Raw genomic sequence first — 8,984 nt, forward strand, 5'->3', positions numbered from 1 at the left:
TCAGAACACCAGAGTTGATTGGCCAAATAAAGAATTTCATGTGTGTCTATAGAGACAATAAGTGCACAGTTTGATGTCAGTGGGAAACTGTACACACAATTATTCACAACGAACTGAAGATGCAGAAGATTTGCATGAAGTTTGTTCCAAAGATGCTTTATCCTTGTCACTGACTATTTGACCAAGATGGGCATAAAGACAGTTCCTCAAACTCCTTATAGTCCAGACGTACCTCCCTGTGACTTTTGGTTATTCCATAAGCTCAAGGAAAATCTTAGAGGTTGTTATTATGAGACAGTTGAGGAGATGAAGGAGGCTTTGACGAGGGTCATTGACAGGCTCACACAAGAGACTTCCATGAGGCCATCCAGAAGTTGTTGGAAGGGTACAGCAAGTGTATTGCAGCTGGAGGAGATTACTTCGAAGGGGACTAGAGTTTCATGTGTGTACTATCTATAAAAGTGCCCATACGAAAAAAGTCTATAAACTTATTGAAGGCGCCTAATATATACCGCAATACATAGGAGTGCAATTATCACTCAGTTACGATTGCAGACATATACCACTCACCTTGGAACTTGTTCCCTTGGCACCAAAATCAACAGAGTCTGGCCATTCTTGTAATAACCATTTCTCTATTGATTGTAGCATAATGCTGGTCCTGTGCAGTTCTAGGAGGTCCATCCTCCCAGGTTTTACCGTTTTTCTTTGAGATGGGAGTTAGCTTATTGCTAATTAGCTGAAGTGTCCCTACTGGGGAAGGCTGACGGAAATGTCCAGGCATTTTTTGTAGGTTGAGCGCTCCTTCTTAAGAGCACTGACTTTTTAATCCCACTCTCTGATACGTGTGTCACATTTCTTACAGTGGAAGAAAGATAGATATACACATGCCAGTCACGGTACCAATCTTGACAATCAATTCTGCAGAAACTGAGGCATTTCAATGACCTTTTCACTTTTCAGGCTTAGCCATTCAGTCCTAAAAGGTCCCTCTTCCCAGGCCTTACTTCCTCTCTTTAATGTGAAGTAAATTTATTGCTTACTGTCTGAGGCGCTTCAAGTGAAGATTGCCGACAGGACTGCCCAGGCAAGTTTTAAAATGTCAGAGTGCTCTTTAGAGATGTTGGCTTCACTTTCCTCAGCTTCTAACCTTGTGTCACATCTTGCGTTAGGAAGGCAGTATATACTGCAATATTTTAAATTAAGGGTTCAAAAATAAAATCAAGAAGGCGTTCACTGCCACTCCTAAAGCTGTCTGTAAACAAACCCTGAATATATTGATATGTATGTCCGATCTTTTGTCACATTCACGCTGTTTTCTCGAAAGTGTTTGATATATTGCCACAGCTTTCTTTGCAGGTATACAGATAGCAGGTTGCAGTTTCTTTCTGTCTGAGCAGTGCCCATACTGGGCGATTGTTCTGACCATTGTACCCAAAGGGATCTTCTTTCCCAGCACAATGAGATATGAAATCATGAACAGAATTATTCCTGATTCCATATTGCATCAGTTACCTGCTTTCCATGACCTCACATCACCCTGATCAGGGGGCTGAAGTGAGTACTCGACCTTGCCCAGGGTTCTTCCACGGACTAGCAAAGGAAAGTAGGCGCCTAACTTTTCCTTTGACAGTAGTGCTGTCCTGCCACCCTATACAGCGCCTAGTATTCCCAAATGGTCACCCATCTGGTATTATCCAGGCTCAACGTTGCTTAATTTCAGTGATCTGGTGGGAACCGGTGTGTTAACGTGATTATGCCGTATATGATTAACAATCCTATTTTAGATTTCTTTTGTGTGCCTTGGTGAACAACTTCCTCACCATTGTCTCTTTCTGCTCAGCTCACTCCTTATAACCTTTATTCTGATGATAAACTTATTTCCTCTTTTTTTGTTATAGTTTTTCCTCTTTTCTTTTAGTTCCTAAGACTGGGGAAGGGGAAGGGATATCACTTATTACCTCCTCTGTCCAAAAATAATGGGAAAAAAATGTATGTTTTCCAAGAATTACATCAATAATTTAATTTTTCATATGTTAATGTGTTTTTTTTTTTATTTTATAAAAATCATCCAGACAAGGCATGAAGCCACTTGATATTAGGAGCTAATAAGAACAAAAGATGATTATCACAAAGACAGAAGATACCTATTGACATCTATATATATAAAAGACAGCACGGTTTTTGTATGTCCAGCAAAGGCTTTTTTTTTTTTGCGTCGGTCCTCAGGGGGGAGTACTATTCTTTAGAACTTTTTATATACTCCCTAGATTATAATATCTACGCTTTGTGAAGGGACATCATCTCTAGATTTATTTTGATCGACTTTTATAAAATTCCCTCTATTCCGTTCTGTCGTGTGTTTGTTGGTGTTTTTTGTATAAAAGCGAAACTGAAAATCAGAATAAACGCAATTCCGTGGCCTTCGTTGCCAGCACATCTTGAAAGGCAATCAGCTTTGATCAATGTGGGGAAAACCCTTCACATCAGACAATTGCTATTCATTTGAGAGTTCCCCTTTTCCAGGGGAGCTTGATTTCCCTAATATTATGGGGAAACAAATCAGCAGAAAGCTGAACTGGCTTTCAGCCAACGTTCATTTCTGTACCTGTGTGAACTCATTCATTAGCAAGTCAACTTTTGATTGACATCGTTAAATTTGAATGCTGTTCAGTTCCTATGGCTTCTTAGCGTAGTGGTAAGATGTCACGTTTTCTTTCACTTTCTTTTTTCCGCCTTCACGTCACATGTTCGTCACGGGTTCCAGCCTGCCTGCCTACTAACACTTTTTTTTTTCCTCAACACACACCTCCAAACACCCGGGCAACGCCAGGTACCCCCGCTAGTCTAATATATAAAAGGCAAAATGGGCATGCGCGTTTGTGTGTGTCTACGAAAGGCTTTTTGCGTCGGGGGTTCTCGCATCAGTAAGATTCCGGGGTAGATCAACATAAAACCTACCATAAAAAACTGGTTTTCTATAGGATTTGGGGAGTGATGAAAACGAATATCGCATTTAAATTTTCCACAAATAAGTATTTTTCCGGTATTTTTTATTATGAAAAAAATATGTGCTCACATGCACATACAACAATGGCCACCTCTTATAACATAAGGAATTACATTGCTTAATGCCCGGAAAAATACTTATTCGTGGAAAATTTAAATGCAATATTTGTTTTTCAGGCACACAAAGGCTATCGGAAATAGGTCGATCAACGTGTGGTAGTGACATGTTGATTCTGGTTCAGAAAACACTAGCACAAGAACTAACGAGATCCATATTCAAAACAAACCTACCAGAATCAAAGACTAAGAAAACGATTCCAAGCAATTACTGACCAATAACCTGCATTTTCTTTTTTAATAATTGGTAACTACTTCTTAAGATCTGAAAACCACTCGAGGATAAAGGTTAAAGAGATTATCAGTTCGATGACGATCACCATTACGAAAGCATTGGAAACAATTGTTGGAATGGTCAGAAGATTACTTAAGAGAAATTGATTTTCCAAGAGTTTGGGTCACCAAGTATTTGTTTACTTTAGACTTGATACGATCATGCTGTAGTCGGTTGAGAAGCAGACTCGTGATATCTTCTTCTACAGATGGGATGTTCTAGGAAAGAAACTTTATTCATGGAAGTTCCATTTGATTTTTTTTTTATTAAGAGAGAAAGTGTAAAGGGGAGAATTTTTGCTGTGATTGCTTAGTTTGGTTTTGGTGTTTTGCTTTACGGCATATCAACTCTTTTTGAGTTATTTAATGCCAAATCCGGTTGTTTTGGTAAAAGTTTAAGTTCTTTAGATCTTCAAATACAGTGGGCAGCAAAAGTATTTATTTGTTTTCGTATTTCTCAAAAAATATCAAGTTAATTTGATTGAAATTTACACCCAATCTTTGAACAGATATTCTCTATGTAAAAATAAAACGAAAATAAAGATATACTTAGTTGACAAATATTTATTAACAAAAAACTCAAATTACTCATATGCAAAAGTATTTAATACATTTACTAATATTTAGTTGTATATTTTTTGTTCTGCTTTACAGCCTCTAAACGCATTCCATAACTGCCTATTATTTTCTTATAAGCACTTGCTGATAGTTTCAACCATTCTTCTTTGCAAACTTATTTCAATTCTTTGATATTCTTGGGATCTCTTGCATGCACCCTTAATTTCAAAGTTTTCCACAGATTTTCAATGGGATTTAGGTCAGGTGACTGGCTAGGCTACTGTAGAACACTAATCCCATTATCCTTAAACCATTTCATAGTTATTTTAGCTTTGTGCTTGGTATCATTATCTTGCGGGAAGATAAAGCCACGGTCCAATCCTTAATCTGCGGCACTCTTTAACAGAGATGTGCTGACAAAATCTTCATGTATTTTGCTGCATTCATTTCCCCTTCCATGATTTCCATTCGTTCAACTCTATTTGCAGAAAAGCAGCCCCGAATCATCACACTTCTACCTCCAAATTTTATAGTGGAAATATTATTAGATGGTTTTAATGTTGTGCCCTTTTTCCTCCATACACGGGTGCACATATTTCTTCTGAAAAGCTCAATTTTTGTTTCATCTGACCAATTAACTTTGTTCCAGAATCATCCGGTTAACATTGATATTTACAAACAAATTCCAAACGATCTTCCACATGTCTAGGACTCAACAATGGAGTCTTTCTCGGTGATCTAGAATACAGGTCTGTACGATTCAATGATCTCTTGATTGTGTCCTTGCTTACTTCAATAACTGCTTCCTGCAAATACTTCTGAATTTTTGAACGAAATAAAAATGGTTCTTTATTCACGTTACGAGCAATGTAAAGAACCGTAACATCATTTAATGTATATGCTCGACCACTTCTTAGCAAATGTTTTGTATTACCACTCGTTTTTTTCTACTTTCTGACGACAGCCCCAACTGTACTCAGCACCAAATTTAGTTCTGAAGGTATTTTCAAGTACCCCTTTCTATTTTTATGCTTTGCTATGATTTCCGGGCACATATCATTAGCCAATTCCTTTGTTTTAACTAGTTTAAAACAGTAATGAAAGAGGCAACCTGCACTGGGTCTGAGAGCTCTTATCAACTGACCTGTTAGGAGCCGGAACTCTGCGGTGCCTTCTGATTGGTTGAAATATTGTAGCAAGATGAAATGAATGTCTCAGAATGAAACAGTGTGTTAAATACTTTGACATAGGAGTAATTTGATTCTTAGTTAATAAATATTTGTCAACTAAGTATATATTGATTTCCATTCTATTTTTAGATAGATAATATCATAAGTTCAAAGATAGAGTGTAAATTTCATTGAAATTAACTTGATATTTCTTGAGAAATACGAAAAAGAAAACACATGTGCCAAATACTTTTGTTACCCACTTAGTATTTATACAAAAAGACTCGATGATAAGCAATACAAGTGAACGCAAGAAATAGGCCACAAAGGAAACTCTATCTATATATATAAAAGCGAAAATGTATGTATGTATGTATGTGTGTATGTTTGTATGTCTGCTAAAAACTTTTAACAGACAGAACAAAAATTCACAAGTTATATATAAAAGGCAGTTTGTCTTCGTGTATATGCTGTTTTGTTTTTTTTGTGTCCATTTCTCCTTCTTGGCCCATTGCGTGTTGTATATAAAATTTAGAAGATTGAACTCTATTATGTAATAAAAATGCTTTTATATATAAATCCCTGTATCTTTTTGTTTGTTTTTTTTTACTGGAGGGTCATCGCTTATCAAAGTCCGAAGGCGATTCGAGGATAAGGATTACAGAATGTAAGGTGGTAGTGAAGTAATCATTAATGATGTAAATTTGATGAAATATGATTATTTATGAGGATTTATTAGATTTTAAGCTTACCATGTTGTATTCAGCCGGGAAGCATTCCAGCAGAACAGTGTTCCAAAGGCGGGCAGTTCTGGGAAAAAAAGCTTTGTTTATGGAATCTGCGTCTACATTTAGGCATAGAGAGTGGGGGAAATCATATATAGTCGAGTGTTTTTTATGAAAGTTTGACAAGCGGGGACCATGGATTGGAGTTCAGACGAGCACCTACCATGAAAATAGCGATAGAGCAGAGATAGGCTGGCGACGTCTCTTCTGTGAGAGAGGGGTTGCAAGGAAGAAAAAAGGTATCACCTACTAGATTTCGAAGCCGATTTGGAACTCAAGCCAGGATAGGGCATGCCGAGCAACTCCCACCCAGATGTGGCAACAGTACTCCATTGTAGGGTGCGCCTGGCTCTTATACAGATAAAGGATCGCATCGGGAGTGAGATACTTACTGGAGCGATAGAATGATCCAGCCATCTTTCAAGCGAACTTGACAACCGATTTGATGTATGTGTTCTGTTTCAGATGAGGAGTGAATATCAAGACACGGAGCTTCTCCAAGAAACGTGTTCTGTTATTTTTGCTATCCGTATAGTTATCTGGAGAGGACCACTGGTTTGAACCAAACAACATATCATAAGGACCGTAACTCTACCGGCCAAAATATCATTTTTATATTTCTTTATTTTTTTTTTTTTTATTCATGTGTTGCACGCAACGTAGAGAGGAACTGCTATTTCGTGAATATATAGATTATCTACAGGGGATCTCGTCCAAACACTGGTTTCTCCCAGCTCGAAACAGTCATGTAAAAAGATAGGAGATATGGGTATTTTGTTTTTACAATAGCCAAAAAAGCAACAATTAAAAAAGATGAAAAATAAATATGCAATAAATAAATGTTACCAAAGGCAAGATAAGTTATTTGTCTACCTACTTGGGACTTTTTGTATTTGAACTTATTTTAAAGGATTTATTTACTTTGAAACAAAAGTCAAGTTTATTGAATTAGAACGAGGAAAATGGCGATTTCGTTACTGCCATTTGGACTATCAATAATCGCTAAAAAATCGAAAATTAAACAAAGTACTAGCAAAACATTACATTTTAGCATGACTGGTGATATTTATTGCATGAGTTTCTACTAGTATTTTGTTTAGTTTTGGAGTTTTTGTTGCGATTATTGAGGGTCCTAATGGCAGTAACGAAACCGCTATTTTTTTCGTTCTAATTCAGCAGATTGTTGTTTCAAAGTAAGTAAACGCTTAAAAATAAGTTAAAACACACACAAAATAAACTAATCAGGATAGGTAGAGGAGTGACTTTTTTGTTTGCTTTTGGTAACATTTATTTATTGCATATTTATTGTAAAAATGGCCGATATTACATCTAAATACCGAATGTTGGAAGCTGGATAAGGTCGATATCATCATGACCTCCTTTGGGAGATTGTTACCATAGTTACTCTATAATATGGTGTCGTTCTACTGCCTGCACTTTTTTTTTGTGCGGGATCTATGCTGATATGTACCATATGTAGTCGGCGGGTTAGGCAATGTCCAGGTTTGCTATAGAAATATAAAAAGACAATATCTCTGGCTATAACAGATGTTCGTTTCTAAACTGTTTGTTTTATGCATTCGTTTTCTTTTTTTTCTTTTTTTTTTTAATAACTTTGTCAATCCGAATGAAAATATTTGTTTTGAGATTTGAGACTAAATGCAAGAAATTGAGATCGCCTTGTCGTCAAATGGGATACCAAGAAACGCGAAAATTTGAATTTCTAAATATGTTATGATATTTCTACACCAGAAGATGTTTGGGTAATGCTATTAAATCTAATATGGAGTTCATTGCGAAAAAAAAATCTGTGTAAGCATTAAAAATATTTTTACTTATACTATTAATGAAATTCTAAATGTTTATTTATTTATTTATATGTGTGTGTATATACCAATAAAACTTTCGAACGGATGCACCAAATTGAAAAATTCTTTCTTTCCCTGAAAGGTGTGCGTCCCTAGATTGTCCTTATCTATATATGGTTCGTAACGAATAACGCCGAGTTACACAAAAAAGTCCGAAATAAGGGGTTTTGGACCGTTTCGTTTTTGTCGAAAAAGTTACCTGCCCATGTCAACGGAATTTAGCACTGTCTGTATACAGTCGCTGTAACATCTTTCCACATACAGACAGGATTTGTGGCGCAATGGATAACGCGTCTGACTACGGATCAGAAGATTCCAGGTTCGAATCCTGGCAAGTTCGTAATAATTTTAACCATTATTTTATCCAACGTTTACTCATTATCCTTACCCTTAGGGTATTTTTGTTTTTTTTCGGTGATTTTGTTTTGTGCATATTGGGAATTTTCCATACTCCAAGTCACAACGTAAGCGTTGATGGTAAGTGTTGATGGTAAGACGATTTTGAGTGTACTTGATGTTGAGTGTACTCGATTTTGTGTTTGACTCGGTGTTATTACGTGAGGAATAATTTCGAGTTAATATTTATTTTATTTTAAGCATCTAAACTCGAGAAATACAGTAGAACCCCGGAATACGGTGGTCCTAGGATAGAGTTTTTTCAGGTTACAGTGTGGAATATGATGTTTTTCCGACCCCTGGTTACGATATTTCCCCCCGCCTTTCGATGTTATTCATAATGTTATTTGATGATATACATGTGTATTATATACAGTACTGTATTTTGTTACTAATTTTAATACCCTATACCGGGGTTCTACTGTACACGATTTAAATATGCAAACATTGCGTAAAAACTAACCAATATGGTTGTTAGCTTCATTTCGAAGCAAAAAGTCATCACCTTGTTGATTGAAAAAAGGAAATGCTGTGATCCAGAAACGAAAAATGAAACGAGCTAAAATTGAAAATTTGAAGCAAAAATAAAAACTCAAGTCACATTTTGAGAACCAACCACGAAACCAATTTTATTTACAAACACTATTATGTAATCAGAAAAACAATATTTTAAACAAGCAACTAAGATATTTCTCGTTCCGTTTTCCGTTTCAGATCACAACGTTTTCCTTTTTCGATTAACGAGGTCGCGGCTTTGTTCACTGGAGATATAGCAGCAGGTTTAAAGGGATTTCAGCGTGGTGCATTAC

At 36.4% G+C, this 8,984-nt stretch overlaps 1 non-coding gene across 1 annotated transcript; it reads left to right on the plus strand.

Moving 5' to 3' along the window:
• The first annotated feature begins 8,046 nt into the window (after positions 1 to 8,046).
• On the plus strand, positions 8,047 to 8,119 carry Trnar-acg (transfer RNA arginine (anticodon ACG)). The gene has a single exon. It is a non-coding gene; the product is annotated as a tRNA-Arg (tRNA).
• The last annotated feature ends 865 nt before the right edge of the window (positions 8,120 to 8,984 follow it).

The sequence above is a fragment of the Euprymna scolopes genome, chromosome 5 (assembly GCF_053919585.1).
Source record: "Euprymna scolopes isolate OS-2025 chromosome 5, ASM5391958v1, whole genome shotgun sequence".
Lineage (NCBI taxonomy): Eukaryota > Metazoa > Mollusca > Cephalopoda > Sepiida > Sepiolidae > Euprymna > Euprymna scolopes.